Here is a 26,449-nt window from a genome sequence, read left to right as displayed (position 1 = left end):
CAGGTGAAGGCAGCACACCTGTCCAAACAGATGTCCACAAGGATCGCTGGGATTTTGTTTATTGATCTTGTGTGCTGCACAGACGCTCCAGCAGGGTTCACAGGAAGCACTCGTGGGGCAAGGCAGGTCTCGGAGAGGTCATGCGAAATCATTGCGTGGGTTGTTGCTCATGTCATTTGTTAGTAATATGTGATAAGCTTGCATGTGCTGGGTTTGGCTTTTTTTGTGTGGATCAGTGCTGACTCAGGTTTATGGGACTGAAAACCATTCAGATTTTGGTATCGACTCCGCTACTGACGTTTTTAGATAGATCGGGTATCGGTCCTAACACTGTGTGTTAGTCATGTTCGTTCCTGTCAAGCTCAAAAAATGACATAAAAGAACCATAAAAACACCATTGATGTAGTTCATATGATGTCCGATAGCTCTGTGATCACAAAAGGCTGTGTTTAATAAGTAAAAGTGTAGTATGCAGCACCAGCGCGCTATTGAATGGCGCCGCTATGTTGACATACACTTGCAGCTATTTTTAGCCTTAACGTGTTGTGCAGCATTTGAGCGCTACTCACAAACAACATCTCAGATGTAGGGTTCCCCTCATGCCGCCAAAACAGCACCAACCCGTATCTCAGCATAGCATTCTGAGATGCAATTCTTCTCATCACAGTTCTACAGAGTGGTTATCTGAGTTACCGTAGACTTTGTAGTTTAAACATTCTGGCCATTCTTTGACCTTTCACCAACAAGGCATTTCCATCCACAGAACTGCCCCTCGCTGGATGTTTTTGGCACCATTCGGAGTAAATTGTAGAGACTGTTGTGTGTGAAAATCCCAGAAGATCAGCAGTTACAGAAATACAAAACCAGCCCGTCTGGCACCAATCATGCCTCAATCCAATCAATGAGATCACATTTTTCCCCCATTCTGATGGTTGATGTGAACATGAACTGAAGCTCCTGACCCATATCTGCTGCCACATGATTGGCTGATTAGATTAGTAATTGCTGATCTCCTGGGATTTTCACACACAACAGCCTCTAGAATTTACTCAGAATGGTGCCAAAAAAAAAACATCCAGTGAGTGGCGGTTTTGTAGACTGAAATGCCTTGTTGATGAGAGAGGTCAACAAAGAATGACCAGACTGGTTCGAACTGACAAAGACTACGGTAACTCTGAAAATGCTTGAAGGTACCATGTTCATCTGTACAAACAATAGTATGCAATGGGACCACGCAGCCACCATACCGCTCAGGAAGGAGATGCATTCTGTCTCCTAGAGATGAATGTAATTTGGTGCAAAAGTGCAAATCTATCACAGAACAACAGCAAAGGACCTTGTGAAGATGCTGGAGAAAACCGGTAGACAAGTATCTATATCCACAGTAAAATGAGTCCTATATCAACATAACCTGAAAGGCTGCTCAGCAAGGAAGAACCACTGATCCAAAACCGCCATAAAATACCCAGACTACAGTTTGCAAATGCACATGAGGACAAAGAATGTACTTTTTGGAGAAATGTCCTCTTTTCTGATGAAACAAAAATTTAACTGTTTGGCCATAATGACCATCATTATGTTTGGAGGAATAAGGGTGAGGCTTGCAAGCCAAAGAACACCACCCCATCCGTGAATCATGGGGGTGGCAGCATCATGATGCACAAAATAGACGTGCATCATGAGGAAGGAAAATTATGAGTATATATTGAAGCAACATCTCAAGACATCAGCCATGAAGTTAAAGCTCAGTCGCAAATGGGTCTTCCAAATGGACAATGACCCCAAGCATAGCTCCAAAGTTGTGGCAAAATGGCTTAAGGACAACAAAGTCAAGGTATTGGAGTGGCCATCACAAAGCCCTGACCTCAATCTGATCAATTTGTGGGTAGATCTGAAAATGCGTGTGTGAGCAAGGAGGCCTACAAACCTGACTCAGTTACACCAGTTCTGTCTGGAGGAATGGGCCAAAAGTCCAGCAACATATTGTGAGAAGCTTATGGAAGGATCCCCAAAATTACCAAATATTAACAAAGTGTATGTAGACTTCTGACCCACTGGGAATGTGATGAAAGAAATAAAATCTGAAATAAATAATTCTCTTTCCTATTATTCTGATTATTCTTACATTTCAGATTTAGATTTAGTTGATTTAGAGAATTAATCAAGGCTAAGAGTGACTACTTGAAACATCTCAAATATATGGAAAATAGTCATAATAAAGTGAGTGATATAGGTGTACAAACATTTAAAGGCACCTAACATTGGGTCGCTACAGTGGGAATATCTCTTTAAAAAGTTTATGGTTGCCGTTCTACGGAGACATCATGTAAAAGCCTTGGAAAGGAATTCCATTTGCAGTGGTCATGTGGTGATAAATAAAGATTCTATTCTGTTTCATGCTGTCTCCATGTCTGTGGCAGAGAGCTATAAGATGAGAAAAAACAGAACCAGCTTTCATTAACTGCCGGTGATTTGAAGTGATTTTGATTACCATCATGCAGAGATTTGAACGAGAGGTGGTCTGACTCATTCCAAACTGTGTTTATCTCTGTCCGTTGGAGCATCTTCAATCAGCAGTTATATGTTCTACTAAAAAAAGAACCAGAGTTTAATTGGCACCATTTTTTGTGGAAATGGTAGATTATTATGTGTGCACTGGAAGCGATCAGGGATTTGTTTAGCTGGCCTTCAGAACATCGTTTATGTCTGAAAGTTTAGAGTAAAGTTTGCACCAACTAGTCGATTAGATCTGCTGTTAATCAATCAGTACGTTTACATGGACACCAGAAAGCGGGTATTTGCAAGAAAGCGGCGTATTGCGAGAAAGCAGTGTTCTTGTTTGCATGTATAAGTGGTGTACTCTTTACTCCCGCATACATGCGGCTCGGTCAGTAAGCAGCGTTCTCCAGAGCAACCTAATTACCCCACAACACTTGTGTAAATAACAAACATGGTATCCGAGGAAGACTTCCCTATTTTATTCTCTGTTGCTTTGCTTTATTTCCATATATTCCCGAAATGTTGCTGTTTGTTTCCTTACATTTCTATCGTGACCTTTAGCTGAATTGCATTTCAATAATAGTGGGCTTTCCCTCAATGTATGAGCGCATATAGGCGAATGTGAGGGACTGTCGATATTTTACAGTGGTGTTTATAAATGGTTATAGTTTATAGTGAATGTGCTTTTCCCACTGTACTCCCAGAAATGTTGTGTTGACATGTTTTTGGGCTCCATCCTATGATGTTTGTTATTCGGTCTGTTCCACGCACATGCACACTCTTCAAAAACCTGAAAGAACGCCACGTATGTGTTTACAAGGCCACATAAGCAGCTTTCTCCAGGAGAAACCAAGGTGTATTAAGCCACTTTCTCTTAATCCCTTAAAAGGTGTAAGGAAAACTGCGTTATCGTTTATATGATGTATCGGATCACCACTTTCTGCAAAAACCCTGGAATAACGCTTAAGTGCATGTAAACATGGTCAATGTGTTTATGAAAGACTAGGGCCCTGTCCACTTTAATACATTTTCCACAATTATTTAGCTACTTTTATGTCTCATCCACAGTGGAGCAATGATTTACTCCTCCAAAACCAGGGGTTTATGGAAACGTTGACTAGAACTCCATACTTTACTCTCTCTCTCTCTCTCTCTCTCATCCTGTCCATGTTCCTCCTCTCCTCTGATCAAACCTTCTCCTCTCTTCTTGCGGTCTCTGTCTCTTCACCCTGATCTGAGTTCATATCCGCTGAGGTCCGGCATTAACATGATTTTAGCACCTTCATGTGAAGATCTGAAAATAACCTTCTGCACTTTGTCTGTGCTCTTGGTCTTCCATGAATACACTCTTAAAAGCAAATGTTCTATAAAGATGAAGTATGTACTTTTTCAAAGTCAGAGTACTTTATCCCATCACAGTTTGTTAGCTTCTAGCTATAAGGAATCCATTTGTTGGTTGATTTCCCAGAAAAGTGAAAAGAAAATCAAATCATTGCTCTTTGTTATAGTGGCCTAACGTGTCAACTTCTAGCTTGACTTATAGGATTTGGGGTAGGATGACCTGTTTTTGGAGATTAAAAAAAGGTGATGTTTTATTATAGGTTCCTCTGATGTGTTGGCTCTACACTGAAAAAATATGGCTAATAAGATTTACTTACATTTTTATTTTGCACGTTTTTACACACATTTTTTCAAAGTAAATTTGAATGGTATAAAATTAAGTAAAATTTTACTTTATGACTTAATATTAAAGTGAGTAAATTTATTATAACCATTTCCGTTAATACAGTAACTTTAACTTAGAAATCTGATGTACATGGTACCATGTAACGGAGATAGACAACCATAAGAACTTAAAGTTCTCTTATACAGGGCTGGACTGGTAATCTGGCATGGGCCGATGCACTTTGGGGCCGATCAGTGGTTGACTGGCCATCGGTTGAACCGAGCGGGCCGGTGGGTCGGCCGTGAAACGGGCCGAATGGGCCGCGATAAGCTAAAATGAGCCACCGCTTTATGCAGAATGGACCACAAAAGGCGCCACAATATGCAGAAAAGGACAGTGAAAAAATCCCGGGCCGATTTCTCTTCCCAGTCTAGCCCTGCTCTTATAGCATCATAGGAACTTAAAGTCCTTCTATACTACCATAGGAACCTAAAAAGTGTCTCTTAAATATCACAAGAATTTACAGGTTCTCCTGTAGCATTATTGTAACATAAAAGATTTTCTTATGGCATTGGACTATAAAACAAGTTTTAAAAGATTTCTTTTTTTATAAGTGTGGCGTTCATGAATCTTCACCAACTGGAACATGCTATGTAAATCGTGTCATTTGGCAGGAACAGACAGCTGTGAATGTTTGAACAAGTTGTTTCTTTCCTTCCTGTGATCTGCTGTGTGCAGGTTAACAAACAGATGACGGCAGATTATTTAAGCCTCATTGATTAGCAACAAACAGCAGGTAAAGGTTTCTTCAAATCACCAGGTTCAAAAGAAAAAAAACAAATCTCTAGATAAAGATAAATTCCCAGTCAGATTAAATCTAGACATGGACCATCTGAAACTGAACATTAGTATAGTCAAAATGTTATGGTTTGTGTCGGAACTGGCTCTTACTGTATAAGCAGGCCTTTGGTAATGGAGATGAATCGATTTGATTTATCGCAGTCATGGAAAGTTATGACCTCATCATCCTGGATTTACCTCAGGAGAAAACTCAAGATAATGAACAAATGCAAAAGAAACTCTTGGGGAAATAAACATACTAAACCAGACTAAGCTGGTTTGCTGTTCTCCCTGTGTTTTGGGCAATTTTTTTTAGTTGATCAGGCTGGGAGACTGGCATAAACCAGCTTGGACCATCTTAAACTAGCAAACCAACTTATGCAGGTTTTCAGTATAGGGACATGCAGTTGCTTGTAGTAGTTGTAATTGTGACTGAGATTTGGTTCGGTTGGATCGGCTGGTTTCACACGAGAGGCCACAAGACTGACAAACCTTTAATGTGCTGGTAAAATAGAGGCATGTAAAGCTTCACTAGGTTCCGTCAACCTGCTGTCGCTCCCTACCGAGAGAGAGATAGAGTGAGAGACTGTGAGAGTTCTCCTGGGCCACGGCGTGTGATCAAATATAGCCCCATCTTCACACCTCATAAAACTCTGTTATGTCGGCTTTAGATTCCGACCTGAGCAGAGAGAGCTGGCTGCGTATCAGAAATGGCAAACTTATAGTGGAAATCTTTCTGCTATGCAAAATCCTCAGGAGACCATTTGACTGCACTGCCCACTTCAAGTTCAAGTTTGTTTTACTTAGAAGAAAGAAACTGTCTAAATGACCAATTGACAGTTAGGCACAGTGACCAATCACAGTTATGGCCCGGTCACATTTGCATGGTGAAATTCGAATTCATCTGAATGGGAATCTGTGCAATCAGGAATTCGCTTGTTGGACTTCTGTTGAATATTCACATTGAACAAGCAAATCATTGTAGATGAGTTTAAAAAAAAAAAACTTCACTCTCCCTGAGTATAAAGTGCAGTATAAAAAAGTGGCCTTGTAAACACATACGTGGCGTTCTTTCAGGTTTTTGAAGAGTGTGCATGTGCGTGGAACAGACCGAATAACAAACATCATAGGATGGAGCCCAACAACATGTCAACACAACATTTCTGGGAGTACAGTGGGAAAAGCAAATTCACTATAAACTATAACCATTTATAAACACCACTGTAAAATATCGACAGTCCCTCACATTCGCCTATATGCGCTCATACATTGAGGGAAACCCCACTATTATTGAAGTGCAATTCAGCTAAAGGTCACGATAGAAATGTAAGGAAAAAATATCCTCTGCAATTATTTTTGCGGGTTTTGCACTTAACATCCGCCCGCACAGCGTTCATCTGCGGATATTACGTCAATGTAAGGGGGGTCACTTACCGGACGTGTCTGGTGGACGACAATGGCGCTTTATAAAATGGAAAGTTTTCTATGATTTTACACACACTGATGCCACAGCTTGGCGTCTGTCAGCGGTGCCCAGCTACGACTGAGGCTGCTCAAAATTCTGCCACGTCATGGAGCCAAATCATTATCGACCCAAGGACATAGATTATTTACTCTAGCCATCAATGCATGATATATTGCTGTGGTGAGCAGGGTGGAGCCAAGTGGCATCTGGGCAGAGCGAAGCTGGGCAGATAACCTGTCATACCTGTCTAGGGTTCCAGCGAGGGGAGGCGGGAGTATTTAAGGAGAAGAGACAGCTGCAGACGGGAGAGAGATGTACGAAGCACGTTTGAGTGTTTTTAGGATTTGACGCAGCTGGCTGAAAAGCAGTGCGCTTTCTTTTTGTTTCTTTGTACGCTGAAAAGTGTCATTTAAATGTGTTATTTGTTTGTCAAGCCGGTCCCAGCTTCTTCCTCACCGTCTTAATTCTAACAATTGTGTATATGTTTCTTTCAAAGCCTACATGATTTGTTTTAAGTTTCAAATGTTTCAATTTGTTTTCATGTCTTTTGTGGTTTGACAGCTTTAATGAAGCCCATTCAAAGCTACAGGTAGCGAATTGTTAAGTTCATCAACGTCACTTTGTTCATTTCAAGGGAAAACCTTGGTAACTTTTGTGTGTACTGTCTGCTACCTGCACCACATCGACATGCCCTGTTGTGTTTGATACCTGTGCTGTGTCCTAGTGGCTTGGTGCTTCTCATCCAGTGTGCGAGCACCTTAAGTCTATGTGGTTTTTGGGACATGTGATACCCGCTACGGGTAAACCGCTTGTATGATTAGTTAGAAAAGATATTGCAACCAGAGTCAGAACAGGTTGAAGGTTTGTGCCAAATTTGGTGGCTGTAGCTTGAAAGCTCTAGGACAAGTTAGAAATTGTGGTCTTAGTTTAGGGATTTTGAAAAACCCCTATTCCAAGTTTGTCAAACCAAAATAATTATACAGTTCAGGCTCATTGATATCTAATTTACTTGCAACTAATTATCTCAAACAATACCTGGAGTATCTTTATCTGGAGCGCAAACTTTGGCAAATCCAACGTACAGTTGTGCACATTGTAGAAGCCTGAAACTTTCGTAAACTCTACCCAGCAGACGGATACAAATCTGTGCACCCTGAATCCAAAAAACGGCGTTAAGCCATTCAATCAGATTGAAACGTTTTATTTTAGCCAACGCCTGCCATTTTTGTGTTCAGTATGCATCAGATGGTGTGTGGGCGATTCATTTGAGGCCGAGACTCCATTCTGGTTACGACTTGAGGGGTTATAGGTCTCTTCACTCTCAACAGAGAGCATAAGGGTTCAAAACTGATCACACACACTTGCTCTACACTTTGATTTCATCTTAAAAGACTTACCCCAGTGTGTTAAAGTATGTGAAGAGTCTTAGGACTTTGAACGGTTCCTAGGAGCTGCAGAAATCAAGCTGGGGTGACCAACCGAACCTTAACGCTGAGAATATATGATTAGAACTAACCATGTTCAGCCGTAGAACACTCGGCTTTGTCTGTCTCTCTCGCTTTGTCTGTGATCAGAGGTGGCCGTAATGGGGTTTGGAGAGCAGACACTGTTCACGGTGGCCTGGGAAGCTCTCCAGATCTGTGCTTGGAGAAGGATAGAGTGAGAGACAGCAGTGATGACATCACCCTTTTTCTGTGATGGGGCAAAAACATTTCGTGGAACACAAAAGGGGAAATTTGAACGTCTTCACAGGAGCTGCGTCTCAAATCAAGCTCAAACAAATTGAGTGTGAAACGTAGGACACTTCTTGGACTTTGGTCGTGGCTACGTAGGCTACTTACGCTCACAATCACACTTGAATATAATTTTCCTCAGAAAACCGAGACTTTCAGAAATGCTCTCCATAACTGCATACTTTGGAAAATGATGACTTGGATCTGATGGAAATGATGACGTGGATGTGGCTGTAGAGGAAGGGATGGAGTTACCTGGCCGCTGACCTGACAAAACAATCGTTATTAATGGAGAATGTGGCAACTAGGGAAGCTTGTGTGAAGACAGCACTTTGCAAATGTGAGTTGAATGCTTTACCATCAGCCCACGTTGTGTGAATATGTACATTATTTGCGATAATTTGAGAGGTTGGCTAATGTACTAAAATTAGCGACAACACATTGAGTGTGTAAATGGCAAATGGTTCTATTTAGGAACCTATAGTGTTCCATTTGAGACAATGCTACACTTTAAAAGTGTCAGTTTAACTGCATATTATATAGTATGTCATTTGGGACATAGTTTGGGTTTATTCACCATAAAGTAAGAAAAACTTGAAAAAAGACGAAAAGAAAAACGCCATAAAACCATAGTATTGCGTCTTGTGACCAAATGTCATGACATCATGTCACACCATAGTGCTTGAGTTGTATCGATTACTGTGGTTTTATGGTGTGGCATTCACTATATTCAAAGTCTTCTGAAGCCATTTGATCACTTTGTCCGATGAACCATATGAAATGTATGTCATTATTCACTCTCAAATCATATACTAATCAATTAATCAAGTTATATACTTAAATCAAATGTGACGTATACGTCGATAACATCATACCTCATTGGTTCTCATCGCATCTCATTGCCAAACATCATGTCACAGCAAAGTGCAAAGTTGAACCGGCTACTTTAACTTGAGTTTTATGGTGTTTTTTTCCATTTTCTAGTGTTTTCAGAGTCTTCTGAAGCCATTAAAACATTGTGCGATGAATTGTACTAACCCTAACCTAACCTGTGCTTAAAATATTTGCCAAATATGGCAGCTACATCGATAGCATCAAACCTAATTGATTCTGAGACTTGTGACCAAATGTCGTAACATCATGTTGCACCATAGAGCTTGAGTCTAACCAATATTTTTACTTTAGTTTCAAGGGTTTTTTAGTCCTTTTCGAGCTTTTTGGGGACAAAAAACAAATAAACAAACAATAAAAACAAAGTAAAAGTTATCGATATGACTCATGCACTCTTTTTTGCTGTTTACCTCAGTTTTGTAACATAAATAGTGTCTCCTGAGAATTATCTTAAACTTACGCTAATGATCCTCAAGATCTCGACCTATCGATTTACCCTCAGGAGTGGTCATCTTGGTCCCTGAAGGTCAAGGTTTCAAACTCACTAGAAGCAAAAGCAAGAATCTGATATAAACAAGAATCATGCAGATTTGTGGCTGAAGAGAGTGGAACTGTCTGTCTTTCACTGTCTGTCTTTCACTGTCTGTCTTTCACTGTCTGTCTCATGCTCTCATTTTCTCTCAATCCATTCTGATGGGATTTTCAGGCAACCAGTAATCCATAACCACAAAATCTTCGGTGCACTATATAATTCTATCTCTCTCCCATTTTCTCTCTCTCTCTTTCCCTTCTTAATACTAAAAATAATTTAGCTGCTTCAATGGAGGATGCTGGTTTTATCCCCAAATCTGGGCTGAAAAGGGGTGTGTGTTTGTTGCCAGCAAGTATTTTGTAGAATTAGTCTGTGACTGACTCAAACTCATCATCTCTCTCTCTCTCTCTCTCTCTCTCTCTCGCTCTCTTTATTTTTGTCTTCTTTGGCTAAGGCGTTTTTAAAATGCCAAGGATTTACCCTGGTGCTAAGCAGTTCGCAAACATTTTTCCTGCACCGTGACGAATTGGGTCGCAGATGTTGAAGTCTGACGAACATCTTTAGACAACTTCTGCCTGAATAACCTCTTCTACTGAACACCCAACACGTGTGTGTGTGTGTGTGTGTGTGTGTGTGTGTGTGTGTGTGTGTGTGTGTGTGTGTGTGTGTGTGTGTGTGTGTGTGTGTGTGTGATCACTATCATACATGCAGGGCCCTTCACGCTTGTCATGTAATGACGACATCTATCATGGTTATAGTAACTCGGCGCAATTTACATCACGCTATTAACGCCAAATGAAAGTAGGTGATAAATGTATTTGATTTATTATACATGTTTTTGAACATTTTCAACTGATCGTTTCAGTGGAAATAATCAAATAATCATCACATTTCAAAATATTCATCAAAATATTGCAGAGCGTTATTACCTGGCATACAGTTTATCCAGATGCATGGTGTCGTCACGCGCACATTCTGCATGTTTAAGAGATGGTCCAGGTGTCTGGATCAAAGTGATGCCGTTCAGTCCAAGCAGGTGGGTCAAATACGCTGCGGCATCCTCGGCTATATTTTGGTCAAGATCAGAATTGTGTGTGCAAAGTGTGTTCAGCAGCGATTATTGGGCACGTTTGTGTTGTTGCCTGATCTGCAAATTTCCTTTAGTGAATCGGACACTAAATGAGCGCAGTTAGCAAGCGCAATTTTATATAGTTAAAAAATGGTTTTGTTTACGTTTTGGTCATAGTTTTTATCTTTGGATGAATATTAGTGCTGGGTAAAAATATAGATTTTACGATCCATTGTGATCTTCTTTAGAACTATCTTCATATGGATCCTTAAATCCCAAGATAGTTATTTCACTATGTGCTAACCCTCTAAAATGCAAGTAAATCACTCGTATGTGCAACCAAATCTCGCGCTATGGGACTACAAATGTTTATGATTAGCCACTCGCTAGTAAATGTTCAGATTTCACTCACCAGTTAATGAGTAGTTTAGTGGAGAAAACGTTAATAGCACAGAGGTCCTTTCACTGTGTGTTGAGAGTAAAAGTTTGGTTTAACTCATTTGCTTCACTGGCTGATACGACTCGATACTATCATCTACTCTTCCCCACAAAGGCATGGCGCAGTAAATATGGCAACACTGAAACTTGAAAGTACTTGGTTTTAGCAGAATATTGGTATTGGGCAAAAATATTTATTAACAAGTATAATAAATATACACCGATCAGCCACAACATTAAATCCACCTGCCTAATATTGCGTAGGTCCCCCTCGTGCCGCCAAAACAGCGCCAACCCGCAACTCAGAATAGCATTCTGAGATGTAGCAATTGTACAGAGTGGTTATCTGAGTTATCGTAGACTTTGTCAGTTCGAACCAGTCTGGCCATTCTCTGCTGACCTCTCTCATCAACAAGGTGTTTCAATCCACAGAACTGCCACTTACTGGATGATTTTTGTTTCGGGCACCATTCGGAGTAAATTCTAGAGACTGTTGTGTGTGAAAATCCCAGAAATATTCAAACCAGCCCATCTGACACCAGCAATCATGCCACAGTCCAAAACACGGAGATCACAGTTTTCCCCATTCTGATGGTTGATGTGAACATTAACTGAAGCTCCTGACCCATATCTGCATGATTTTATGCACTGCACTGCTGCCACATGAATGGCTGATTAGATAATTGTATGGATGGTTGTTGGTGCCAGACGGGCTGGTTTGAGTATTCCTGGGATTTTCACACACAACAGTCTCTAGAATTTACTCCAAATGGTGCCAAAAACAAAAAAACTTCCAGTTAGGGGCAGTTCTGTGGATGGAAACACCTCATTGATGAGAGAGGTCAGCAGAGAATGGCCAGACTGGTTTGAACTGACTAAGTCTACGATAACTCAGATAACTGCTCTGTACATTTGTGGTGAATGCTATTCTGTGATGTGGGTGGTTTTAGCGGCACGAGGGGGACCTAGACAATTTTAGGCAAGTAGTTTTAATGTTGTGGCTGAACTGTGTAAATGAAATGACTCTTTTAATCATTTGCAGCCTTCCATATATATTCGATGAGTAAAATCAGCAAAAAACAAGACACCGCAAGACATAATGTTACTCTCCCATCAGATATGACTTTTCCTAACATCCGCAGGCATGTACATGCACAAATCAGGAATCCAGAGCATACACACAAGAAACAGCGGTACAATCTGTTGCAAATGCCACAGAACCTGACAGGAGGCGAATCTTAGATAAACGCCAGAGATATGACATCTATATCGAGTGTGCACAGAGAGCCCGTCTGGAACAACAGTTGTTTTGGCAGAATATTTGCGCACGACGGTTTCAGAACCGTGAAATGGCAGAGGAACCAAAGACAGAAGGAAATGGGTGTAGGTTTGATTGACATTCAGAGAGATGGTCCTGTCATTCTCAAACTTTGACAGTTTTTCTAAATGTGGCTGGAAAGAAGGCACAGACGCCCAAACGAGAGGTTGAGAAAAGCCATTATAGGTGACAGCATGTCCAAAGAACTGACAAACATCTTGTTTTTAAAAAGATTGGAATGGATTGGATGTCGGCGTTCCCTTACAAAAGATTACAGTACATGGCGGTATTGCGGTATAGTGATGGTATCAAATGGTAATATAATGGTACTTATACTATTGTTAATTATTCATATTCAATCATCATGGAGTTTACATTTACTCAAATGCTTCAACGGGTACCACAGTGTTATCATTGTACATGTCCAAAAAAAGAGTTTTTATTAAAAACGGATCTTAAACAGGTTAGGGTTTGTTAGGGTTAGGATAATAACAATATGCATTTATCATGTCTTTATTGAACACATCCTATTAAACATTTACAGTGCTGTGGAAAAAGTTAGTGAACCCTTGGAACTGGTCGATCCACCTTTAGCAGCAATAACCTCAACCAAGTATTTCTGGCAGAAGGAATGTTGGACCATTCTTCCTTACAGAACTGCTTCAGCTCAGCCATATTCTTAAATTTAGATAAATTGTACATAAATGGAGGCAATTTAGTACTGTGCCTACTCTCCATAGAAGTGACCATCAAGCACTGGGCCAATGGGGCCAGTGCCCAGGGGCCCGTGACTTCCCGGGGGTGCCCTGGCTTTAAGGGTGCGCAATCTAGTGTGGTGACCCCGAAAACCCTTTTGGGCATGAACAGGGCTGGACTTGGAAGAGAAATCGGCCTGGGATTTTACTTGGTAACTGGCCCAATTGTTGAGCGGGGTGGGGGGGGGGGCAAAAGTTCTGCATAACGCGGCAGCAAATGTTTGCTTAGCGCGGGCCATTCGGCACGTTACGCGGCCGAACCACCGGCCCGCTCGGTTGTCCCGATGGACAGTCCGCCCCTGATCGGCCCTAAAGTGGGTTGGGAAAATGCCAGTATGCCACATTACCAGTCCAGCCCTGGCCATGAACAACGAACCGCCCCTTCCCCGCTTAACAACTTTTGGCCATGAACATCAAAACCCACTCCTTGGAGATAATTGGCCCCAGAGCCTTTGCAAGTCATATTCCATCCCTGCCATCAAGCCAAGATGACTCAAAGGGTACACCGCAGAAGTCGGTCAAAGTGGCTTTAACCCACACTTCCAATCTCGTTTCATTAATTGAATACCAGGTTTGCCAACTTCTGACTCTAATTAGCTTTTGTTGATGTCATTAGCCATATATATGTAATGTTGTATATATACAGTGGGGCAAAAAAGTATTTAGTCAGCCACCAATTGTGCAAGTTCTCCCACTTAAAAAGATGAGAGAGGCCTGTAATTTTCATCATAGGTACACTTCAACTATGAGAGACAAAATGAGGGAAAACAAATCCAGAAAATCACATTGTAGGATTTTTTATGAATTTATTTGCAAATTATGGGGGAAAATAAGTATTTGATCACCTACAAACAAGCAAGATTTCTGGCTCTCACAGACCTGTAACTTCTTCTTTAAGAGGCTCCTCTGTCCTCCACTCGTTATCTGTATTAATGGCACCTGTTTGAACTTGTTATCAGTATGAAAGACACCTGTCCACAACCTCAAACAGTCCCACTCCAAACTCGACTATGGCCAAGACCAAAGAGCTGTCAAAGGACACCAGAAACAAAATTGTAGACCTGCACCAGGCTGGGAAGACTGAATCTGCAAAAGGTAAGCAGCTTGGTGTGAAGAAATCAACTGTGGGAGCAATTATTTGGAAATGGAAGACATACAAGACCACTGATAATCTCCCTCGATCTGGGGCTCCACGCAAGATCTCACCCCGTGGGGTCAAAATGATCACGAACGGTGTGCAAAAATCCCAGAACCACACGGGGGGACCTAGTGAATGACCTGCAGACAGCTGGGACCAAAGTAACAAAGGCTACCATCAGTAACACACTACGCCGCCAGGGACTCAAATCCTGCAGTGCCAGACGTGTCCAGGCCCGTCTGAAGTTTGCTAGAGAGCATTTGGATGATCCAGAAGAGGATTGGGAGAATGTCATATGGTCAGATGAAACCAAAATAGAACTTTTTGGTAAAACTCAACTTGTCGTGTTTGGAGGAGAAAGAATGCTGAGTTGCATCCAAAGAACACCATACCTACTGTGAAGCATGGGGGTGGAAACATCATGCTTTGGGGCTGTTTTTCTGCAAAGGGACCCGGACGACTGATCCGTGTAAAGGAAAGAATGAATGTGGCCATGTATCGTGAGATTTTGAGTGAAAACCTCCTTCCATCAGCAAGGGCATTGAAGATGAAATGTGGCTGGGTCTTTCAGCATGACAATGATCCCAAACACACCGCACGGGCAACGAAGGAGTGGCTTCGTAAGAAGCATTTCAAGGTCCTGGAGTGACCTAGCCAGTCTCCAGATCTCAACCCCATAGAAAATCTTTGGAGGGAGTTGAAAGTCCGTGTTGCCCAGCGACAGCCCCGAAACATCACTGCTCTAGAGGAGATCTGCATGGAGGAATGGGCCAAAATACCAGCAACAGTGTGTGAAAACATTGTGAAGACTTACAGAAAACCTTTGATCTCTGTCATTGCCAACAAAGGGTATATAACAAAGTATTGAGAAATTTTGTTATTGACCAAATACTTATTTTCCCCCATAATTTGCAAATAAATTCATAAAAAAATCCTACAATGCGATTTGCTGGATTTTTTTTTCTCATTTTGTCTCTCATAGTTGAAGTGTACCTATGATGAAAATTACAGGCCTCTCTCATCTTTTTAAGTGGGAGAACTTGCACAATTGGTGGCTGACTAAATACTTTTTCCCCACTGTATATATATATAATATGATATATAATGTGAAATTCAAAGAATCTCATCTATTTTACTATTGCTGAAACTTCTGTAGTCAGGTCAGTCTTATTTTTATATAGTACATTTAATAAGATTGGTTGACCCAAAAGTGCTGTATAAACTGCGTGCCCAATTATTGGCAAATTGTATTTCTCAGGATTTATTTTTATTGTTGAACAAACACAATGGTCTCAGTCAATCCAAAATGTTATTGAACCTCAAACCTGAATGTTTAACAAAGTGAGTTTTGTCTTTCTCAGGGGAATATATAAGTGTGCACAATTATTAGGCAACCAAATTACAAAAAGAATGTCTCCCAACTCAATTGTTTATTCTCAATTTTTAGAGTAAGTGCACAAAATGACAATTAAATAAAATTTTTGGCCTTTCAAAAATATTCAGTGACCAATATAGCCACCCTTCTTTTCAATAACGGCCATGAGCCGTCCAGCCATGAGTCTGTCAGTTTCTTGATCTGTTCACGATCAACTTTCGCTGAAGCAGCAACCACAGCCTCTCAAATGCTATTCAAAGAGGTGTACTGTCTTGTAAATCTGTAAATCTCATGTTTGAGAAGGGCCCACACTTTTTCAGTAGGATTTAAGTCAGGTGAGGAAGTGGGCCAAGTCATTATTTGGGCATCTTTGAGGCCCTTGCTGGCTAGCCAAGCAGTGGAGTTCTTGGATGCATGTGATGGAGCATTGTCCTGCATAAAGATCACGGCCTTCTTGAATGCTCAGGATTCTTCCTGTACTGCCGCTTGAAGAAAGTACTTTCCAGAAACTGGCAGTAAGTTTGAGAGTTGAGTTTCAGTCCATCTTCAACTCGAAAAGGTCCAACTACCTCATGCTTAATGATAGAAGCCCATACCAGTACCCCTCCTCTACCTGACTCGAAGTGGTGCCCTGTGATCCAGCCACGGGCCCATCCATCTGCTCCATCAAGAGACACTCTCAATTCACCTGTCCATAAAACCTTAATGTATTTCTTTGTCCAATCTTGATGCTTCAACTTGTGAATATATTCAGAGGTGGTCGTGTTTCAGCCTTCTTGACCTTGGCCTTGTCTCTGAGCACTTGATACCTTGTACTTCAGGACACTCCAGGTAGGTTGCATTTCTGGAGTATGGTAGCATTGGAGGACAATGGGTTCCTGGTAGCTTCACGGTTAACTCTTCTCAAGTCTTTTGCAGTTAATTTGGGCCTTTTCTTCTCCATGCATTTGTTGCGCCCCGGTTGACTATTCTCAACAAAACGTTTGATTGTCCGATGGTCACGCATGAATAGTTGAGCGATTTCAAGAGTGTTGCATCTGTCTAAAAGGCATTTTATAATATTTTACTTTTCAGTGGCAGTTAAATCTCTTTTTTGTCCCATTTTACCAGAGGTAATGAAGCTGCCTAATAATTATGCACACCTTGATATAAGGCGTTAGTCACTTTCGCCACATCCGCCTTATTACACCTGAAAATGATTGAATCCAATAAGCATTCAAGTTTAGATGGTTTGGAGTTGGAAAATGTGCATGAAAATAATGACAAGATCAGAATACTCACTTGCCTAATAATTGCGTACACAGTTTATGTCAAAGCAAAGTATTGAAATGAAATTAAAAGGATAAATATAAAAGGACAAATCAAAGAGAAAACATAAATTATGAATTAATAAAATGACTACATTTTTGGTACAAGAAATCTTGACTGACAGTTATAAGTGGACTCCAGGGGAAAACATTATACAATTCTAAGTAAGTATATAATATAGCCCCTTTTAAAAAGCACCCAGCATGCACCAGTTGTGGCGATATTGTGGCCTCCTCTGTGTGTACACACAGGAAGTGATGTCGACCTCGATAGAGTCCTCAGAACATTTTTATTCAAGCTTCTCATCTCTTGTTTGTGCGCTGGAGGCTTGGAGTGGAGGCTATAACTCGCTTGTCTTGCGTTATCTCTTGCAGCGCCTCCACGATGGAGGCCCACGGGCAACTCTGACAGGAAATTGATGCTCTGTTCCTTTAGAGACTACACTCTCTTCCCTCGAAAGGACGAGTTTGACTCGCAGTTGAAGTAGAGCTGTCGTCTATACTGTCAGAACACACACTTGCACGCACATACACAATCTCTCTTTGGCAAATACAGGCGAGTTCAGATGTTAAACGGGGTGACTGAGCAGTGGACTGAATTTGAATGGGGAGCCACATGAGTGTTTTGTTAGCATGCATATCTGTCAATGTCTCTCTGGTTACAAACCTAGTGAGTTTCCATTTTAAGGCTTTATAGACGCACTCCTGACATGAAGGCTTGTTCTAAATGTAGGCAACAAATACATTAGCTCCTCAAGCACGTTGTACGATTATAATTTTTTCTTCTGTTCTTTACAATCGTTTCTTGCCAGATTTTACTATAAGATCCCAGTGAGAGCAAAGTACACTGTGCTACATATATCTTATGTATATATATGTGTGTGTGTGTGTGTGTATATATATATATATATATATATATATGTCACGATTCACAGAGTTTACTTGCCAGTGAAATTGTTGATTTATAAAATGTTCATTATATACTTATAAATACTGTCGATTATTTAAAAAAAAAAAACGTAATCACTAATAAAGTTTAATATAATACATTTTTTGGGATTATAAATAGAATTCATTCAGCACTGATAAGTATAGCTAAAAACATTATAGACTTAAAAACTGACCGTTGATTTTAAATTTACAGTATCGCTAAAAAAAGTAATGCAATTCAAATCCGAAAACATCAATAAAAAAATTATAATATAATTAGAAATTGACTTTTGATTACAAATATATTTCAAATTCATACAGTACTGATAAGTATTACTAAAAACATTTCATATAATTTAAAATGGACAATTTTACTGACAATGTGTGTAAAAATTCATATTTAAGCTAATTAGAGTATTGCGTTATTCGTTTATTGTTATAGTATACTGTAAATATTTACATAACTAAATATAGTATAAAAAAATTCAAATGCACAATATGTATTTATAAATATACTAAAACATTTATTGAATACTGATAAGTATCACAAAAAATATGAATATATTTAAAAACTGACTAAATTAATTATAAATGTTTGAATTTATTCAATACCGATAAGTATTATTTAAAAAAGTAATATAATAAAAATGAAATATATGGACTACAAATATACTTACAATTAATTAATTCAATACTAATAAGTATAAATGGACTATATGTATTATATAGGCCTAATTCAAATATATACTGACAATTGAACACACAATACGTGTGTGCTATGTATATTTAGTCTTATTAGATTGTTATGTTATTTGTTTAACAACCTCCAAATGCGAAAGTTTTGAAATCAATTGTGATTTAAGTCTCTTGTCTGCTTCACACGAGGAGCGCTATTTGTTTGTCGCACCAGGTCACTTGAGGTTATATTACAGTTAGGAGGCTGCTTTAGAAAGCAGAGGCAGATGAATATGTTGTGGAACAGAGCCGGTGTATGTGTGTAGAGAGGTCCTGTTGCCGTGGGGGTGTTGAGGTTGCAGAAGGGAGCTTCGACACCTAGCTCGACGTCCCACAGTTCAGCGATCGGATCACTCAGGTGGAAAAATGGCACTTTTATCAAAGGCAGAGAAACAGATAGCAGAGGCACTGAATCGTTTTATTGAGACTTGAGAGACTAGATTGAGTTTTGCGGTTTGAGGGTTCGGGACTATATTATAGAGCTGTTCCTCTAAACATTTTGGTCAATTTGTAGGGATTTCATGCCACAGTGGCTTGTTTTTACCTTTGACATCTCAAAATAAAATTTTACCAAACCATAAAACTTTGGTTCTCTACAGCTTCACACGTTTAAGGGAAAAAAACGATGCTAAATGCAAATAATAGCATTCAACTAACCATATAATCATGCATAGTTAGGACAGCAAAATAAAAAGACTCATCAACTTTTAAAGGGAGGAGAAAAAACGTCCCATATATTTTGTTGTTTACATCACAGGTTTTACGTCAAATCCAAACGAATGGGATTTTGGCGCAAATGTATCTGTAACTTGGTAGAATTAACAATAACAATATAAGTAAGAACAGAGTATACTGATTATAAGTATACTTAATATTAAGTAAATACTGAAGTATCGCTAATAGTCTATAATAAAAACTGACATTGATTATAAATATACAGTATCACAAAAATAGTACTATTATAAATAATGTGGGGGGGGGGGGGTCCTCCCCAATTCGGTGTGCCCAAGTCCCAATGCGCTCTGTCCTCGTGGTGGCGTAGTGACCCACCTCAATCCGGGTGGCGGCGGACGAATGTCAGTTGCCTCCATCAATCCACACATCTCATCACGTGGCTTGTTGAGCGCGTTACCGCGGAGACCTAGTGCGTTTGGAGGCTTCACGCTATTCTCTACGGCATCCACGCACAACTCACCACGCGCTCCACCAAGAGCAAAAACCACACATTATAGCAACCACGAGGAGGTTTCCCCAACGTGACTCCACCCACCCTAGCAACTGGGCCAATTTGGTTGCTTAGGAAGCCTGACTGGAGTCACTCAGCATTTATTTCAAAACATCAATGTTTCCAATAAGTCAAAACAACAGCATAAGGTATGGTTGTGGCAGGGCGGAGGGCGGGGCCGGGTCGTGATCCTACACACCCGGTCCCGTATTAGGCTAATTATGCCACAATGGTACTGTTACCATCCCTGGTTGTCTGCCCCGTGTTTCTCGTGTCCTTTGTCAAAAACTACACTTCCCACAATTCCCGGCCCTCATCACTGCCAGCCCTGTGTCATTGTTCGCACCTGATTGTCGTTTGTGATCATCCTGTGTCTGTGTATTTAAACCGTGTTTGTTTCTCCATTCCTGGGTCGATCGTTGAATGTTGATGAATGTTTCTCATGTGTTTAATGTTACGCTGTTTGGATGTTTTTGATGTTTCCATGTTTAATCCTTTACCCATCCAGCCGTGTTCATCCTGCCGTGTTTTCCCAGTTCCGTGTTCCTCCGATGTGTTCGTGTTTTAGTTTCAGTTTTCCCCCCCGTGGATGTTTCGTTTGTTCCTGCTTGTTTGTTTTCACTTTGATTAAAAATAAAGAACCCGCACTTAGATCCCACTTCTTGTCTGCATTCATAACAGGTACTTATCTGCGCAGATCTCTGCTCAGATCAGTCTTTTCCTTTTTTTTCGTTATTTGTCCATTCGCTCTGATATTATGTCCTGTTTCCATGTGTACACAGATGCCTCGAACCACATTCATCCGCGCAGAGGAGCAGAACCAAAACGTAACTTACGTCATTCCAAAACAATGTTCTTCCGCAAGACGCATACAGTTTTATTTTTTTTCCACTAGAGGGCCAAAAATTACATAGTGTAGCTTTAAAAACTGACGATTACCCAGAGTGATGTTGATTATATACAGTATCTATATATACAGTTAATTATATACTGTATTTAATCAACATCTCTAAGCAGCATAAATTTACATACGGTAGCACACACAATGTGGGTAAAAACTTTTGTGTTGATACGACAAAACAATCACAAGTTATAGCATTACAAAAATTATTTATCATGGTGTACAAAAGCGTCTCCAAACCAATACAACATAATAATTGTACTCAAGAACTAATAACACATGCAAACGCAACAATGACTAAAGATTTGCATAGCATGCAGACGTGATTGTAGTAATGAGATTTCACCAAATTAATTTAATTTGAGACGTCATTGACTCTGTCATGCACTTGGCGCCATCTCCTGGTTGCCATATGTAGCAGTCACTAATCACATGTCTCTCTGCCCAAATATGGATGATTTTTGCGCTGATCTGAACCCAATCCTATTGGTTTAACATTCCATGATGCTACATCATTTACGATGATGTCATCTGATCCAGGAAAGCTGTTGTGTTTTCAGCCAGATTACAAGATTACAAATAGCCAGATACTGTGTGTGCACATTGTGCTTCGTGTCAATTATCTAATAATCCATGTATATGGGCTCGTTTGAAAGATAATCAGCACCTCTAAGTAATGCTATGTGATATTTTGTGTTATGTAAGTTATAAGCAAAATGAAGCAAATTAAGCATCACATGTTCACATGAATCATTAAATCTCATAAACATATACTTGGCTATTACTCGCTATATTTGACACATGGCTATTTGATGAGTTTGATGGTTTTACTGATTACAGTAATATGTACAGTGCAAAAGATTTCATAAATAGCCAAAACAGAAAACTTCAGATTTCAAAGCAATTGTTCACTTTTGGTCATAATGCCTTCATGCATTGTAAAGTACAGCTTCTAAGCTTTCAAACGTTACCTATTTTTTTGTTGGTCAAGACTGTAGTTGTTAATATTTTGACACATTTATTTTTTCACAGGCTCATTCGAGCTTAAAGGGTTAAATCCCTAACCCTAAATATTAAACTTCACAAAGTAAACATGAATGATACCTCAGATCTGCTCTTTGAGGATAGTTGCGCTAGTTGTTTTCAAAGGAACCAGACTTAAGATTGTTGCATGGCAGACGATAAAACAGGTGAAAAAAATCTGAGCCATGTTGAAGAACAATCACGAGCATCTTAGCAACTGCATAGGATCGCTCTAGAAATGTGAGAGTTGCGTCTCTTCTGTCTTCTGTCACAAATGCATCGAAGGTTAATGACTCACCTCCACATTCCTGCTAATGGAAGAGAATTATAATAAGCTCACAGCAGGAGAGATGTGGCTCTGTAGAAATGCTCTGAATTACACAAACGCTTCAGACTTGAAGTGCTGCTCATAAGAGCTACACTCATTCGCTGATTATCTTTGTTCCTTTCATGCTGTTATGAGGAAATAAAGATGTGATTTCTGTGAGGGAACAAATGAAAAGTTTGTATGGAGGTCTGCTAAGGTGTGTTCTAATCTAAATCTAAAAATAGACATACATGTGACAATTGTTGACATGGAGTAAGTGAAATTAATGTGGATAGTATCACTGAGACAATGTTGATCTCTTCCATAACTCGTAAAATTACTGGGTTTAAAAAATCTAGTCTTGTGTGTTAATTTGCTACTCCGAATCTTCCAAAATAATGTGGATTAATGTATCCTAATGTGTTTTGTGGCACACACATGACAGCAGATTAGTGGGTGGCAAAGGACAGGAATTGCATGAGCTGAACTCCTCTGTAGCGTGTGATTGGACAGAAACCTTTCTGTTTGTATTTTAATGCTTAACCTCGATAAACCCATAATTACCAAAACCATGTGTAAGAATGGATAAAAACAAAGCCAGTGTGGGTGATCAGAACCACTTGTTACTGAAAATAAAAGCTTCATTAAAGTTGATTATGCGAATTACCGAGCTAAAGGACAAATGCAAAACAACAATAAAGGATGAGATTGCATGTGTTTAATGCTGCCTATTTAAAGTCCACATGAAATTGGAATTGATATTCTTTACTTTCTACATGTTTCTGCTCTTTTTGCACACAATTCGTCAGTGTGTGTTATTCTAAAAGAAAAATTATATTTTTGTTAGTAGTCTTCAATCATGTCTGTCTCCATTCTGGTTGGTAACGCCTCCTTTTCACGATCCAATCAATTCCCAGTGGATAAAATCAAGTCCCACCCTACGTTATATTGGTTCGCATTCCCTCAATAAGTTTTGCATTCCCTACCAATTATTATGGGTTCCCAGATCACAAAAACAAACAAACTTTCACTTTAAAAAATTAACAATGGTTTCACTATAGTAAAGCTGCAGTAACACTTTGTAAAACATTTATATTTTGAGCCATTGCTGTCATGAAGCGCTAGATTCTAGACGATGATGTAATTGCTGTTAAGATCAGGAGATGAAGGCAAAAACAACGACATGGCGAGTGCAAGTCAAGAGCGCATGTGTGAGGAGATGTCTGGAGATACCTGCATTTGTACAACTCGAGTCTGAAGGAACATAAAGACAAATTTATGGGTCTAAACACCTGAAGAGGAAGTCCGGTGTCTCTTAGCACACCGTTTGTGTATGTGCACACAGTTATGTGAAATAAACTTTTACAGGCTCATGTTTGACTGTACACAGGCGCTGAGTGTTCGCGTCAAAATGGGAGTATGCCAAGGGCTTTATTGTAAGAGAATTCAAAAAAATATTGTGAGGGACCAATTTTTTTCTGAAAGCAAAATTGTTGTGAGGGAATGCTATTTTTTTTATAGAGAACCCAAAACTTTATTGTGAGAACACAAAACTATTTTGTCAGGGAATGCAAAACTATTGGAGGGAACGCAAACATTTTTGTGAGGGAACGCAAAACTATTTGTGACGGAACGAAAACTTTTTGTGAGGGAACCCAAAACTATTTGTGAGGGAAAGCAAAACTTTTTGTGAGGGAACGTAAGACTATTTGTGAGGGAACGCAAGACTATTTGTGAGGGAACGCAAAACTATTTGTGAGGGAACCCAAAACTATTTGTGAGGAACCCAAAACTATTTGTGAGGGAACCCAAAACTTTTTTTGTGAGGGAACGCAAAACTATTTGTGAGAGAACGTGAAAAAAATTTGTGAGAGAATGCAAAACTATTTGTGAGGGAACGCAAAAATATTACGAGGGAACACAAAACTATTTGTGAGAGAATGCAAAACTATTTGTGAGGGAACGCAAAAATATTACGAGGGAACACAAAACTATTTGTGAGAGAATGCAAAACTATTTGTGAGGGAACGCAAAACTATTTGTGAGGGAACGCAAAAACAATTTGTGAGAGAATGCAAAACATTTTTGTGAGAGAACGCAAAACTATTTGTGAGGGAACGCAAAAATATTACGAGGGAACACAAAACTATTTGTGAGAGAATGCAAAACTATTTGTGAGGGAACGCAAAAATATTACGAGGGAACACAAAACTATTTGTGAGAGAATGCAAAACATTTTTAGAGAGATCGCCAAACAATTGCTTGGTAACGTGAAACTTTTTTTTACAATTACACATTTTTTTTAATACATTTTAGGGTAATCCTCACGAAAATATGATATGACTTCAGAAGAATTGGAATAGAGCGCATGCGTTGTATAGACTAGTTTTTGATGGTGCTATTATGTTGATTTTTTATTTATTTTTTCAAGCTTGAATGTTGCATAAAAGTCTCTTCAGATGTTGTCCTTTTGTGATCCACATAGAAAATAGCAGCATATAGGTTTGAAACAACATGAGAGTGAGTAAATAATGACAGAAGTTTAATTTTGACTAATCTGTTCCTTTAAGTAAATAAGAAGGTTTACCTCCTGCTTCTCCACAAACACACTTTTCCAAGTCATTCTCCCGATTTAATGAGTATTACTCAGTAATTCAGAGATTACCGCCTCCAAATCCCCCTCCCCTCTTCATTTGCCATCATTTTACGCGGCGACATAAACCACCACCCCTCCAGATGTAGCCTTTTCACTCGCTGCAAGAAGAGGATTTAAAATGTGCCGCTGTCAGCCGCCTTCAGAACGCTTCATAAGCATCTTTGAGACAAAATTTCACTAAGCTGGCTGCTTGCTTTCTTTAACGGCTTTCACGTGGACCGCAGGAGCGTTATGCTTGTGAACGCAATTCCATTTTGGCATTAATCACTGTTTATTTTATTTAAAGGGCCGGCAAACAACACTCATGATGTTCTTCCCTTCTGAGTTTGGAGAGAGATTTTTTAGTGTCTGGGATAGTTTCTTCAACTTTGGGCACTTTTAGAAAATAGTCTTGTTAAAACAATTTTCACACACTTTTTCTCAACAATTTTTTTTTTTGGCCTACTAAAAAAAGCCCAACTATGTATGTAGATGCATCACTGGAGATTTTGTCAATTTGTCTGAAAGTCATGACAATTCCCACCAAATTTTTTGTTTTTAGCACATCTTTTATTGATTTGTGTTTAATAAAATTCTGTGGTGGAAATTACATTTTAAGTGTTTTTTAAATAAAATATTTAAAAGACTACTTTGTCTTGCTATGGCTAATTTAATTGCTAGCATTTTATGTATTCTAAATACACACAATTAAGTATTATTTTGAAACATTTTGCATAATTTGGCAAAATTACAGCTTGATTGGAATGACGCTCCATTAAAATGCTCCATTAATATTCTGCTCACAAGTGATATTTCCCTTGATTTTCCTGTTTTCATCAAACATCATTTGTCTCATATTTCATCTCAAGCATGCTCTCAAAAGCATCTACTTTTTTCAACTTGGTTAAAGTACTCTACATTTTGAGAACTTTTTTAGGGGTAAATTGTTTGGAAATGACAAGTTTTTTTAAGGTTAACGCTCTATTGAAAAATTTAACCTAATCCTAATTTTGTGCTGATTCTTTGACACAATTGACTCTCATATCAACTTGCGTGCTCCTTAGGACTCGTACCGTGGTCCTTTGGATCACAAGTGTAGTACGTAGTTGGTTATGTAATGAAAACGTTAAATATATTGCCTTATAAGTCATGCTATATAGTAAAAGTGTTTAGGATGTCATAAAAAAGCATTGTGTGAAGAACGGGGCGAAAAGTATTAGTTTTAATGATCTGATAATCTGCCGTTTTACTTCTGATTTGTGTGAAAGTGAATAAACGTTGTTGTTGTAGTGCCTCTAGTGTTCATTTCACCAGGAAACAGCCACGATACATGCAACGACACATACAAATCATTCATTCAGTGTGATTCTATAAGACTAGGTTGGTCCCGTGCCACCAGTGAGGGGGGTGAGAGAGAGATCCGGTTTATCTGGGTTGGAGCCAGAAATCTTTGGAGGAAAGTAAACAGGAAAAACTGACAGGCTCCTGGGGGAGCCCAGAGTCTTTATGTGAATTCCTGATTTCCATATGCTAAAAACAGCGGTTAAACATCTATAAATCAAGCCCTGTGTGCCATGCGCTTCTGCGTGTATGAATTTTGAGTACCAATGTGACTACAGTAGTTCCTCCGGAGACACCACTGCCAAACGTTATATGTTCTCCAAGTG

At 39.5% G+C, this 26,449-nt stretch overlaps 1 protein-coding gene across 1 annotated transcript in view; it reads left to right on the top strand.

Moving 5' to 3' along the window:
- The window catches only part of LOC127638078 (plexin-B2-like), a 186,059-nt gene that overhangs the window by 86,900 nt on the left and 72,710 nt on the right, over positions 1–26,449 (top strand). The gene's annotated exons all lie outside the window — the stretch shown is intronic.

Source organism: Xyrauchen texanus, chromosome 46 (genome assembly GCF_025860055.1).
Source record: "Xyrauchen texanus isolate HMW12.3.18 chromosome 46, RBS_HiC_50CHRs, whole genome shotgun sequence".
Classification (NCBI taxonomy): domain Eukaryota; kingdom Metazoa; phylum Chordata; class Actinopteri; order Cypriniformes; family Catostomidae; genus Xyrauchen; species Xyrauchen texanus.
Note: the sequence above shows the minus strand (reverse complement) of the source record. Positions and strands in the feature narration are given on the sequence as shown.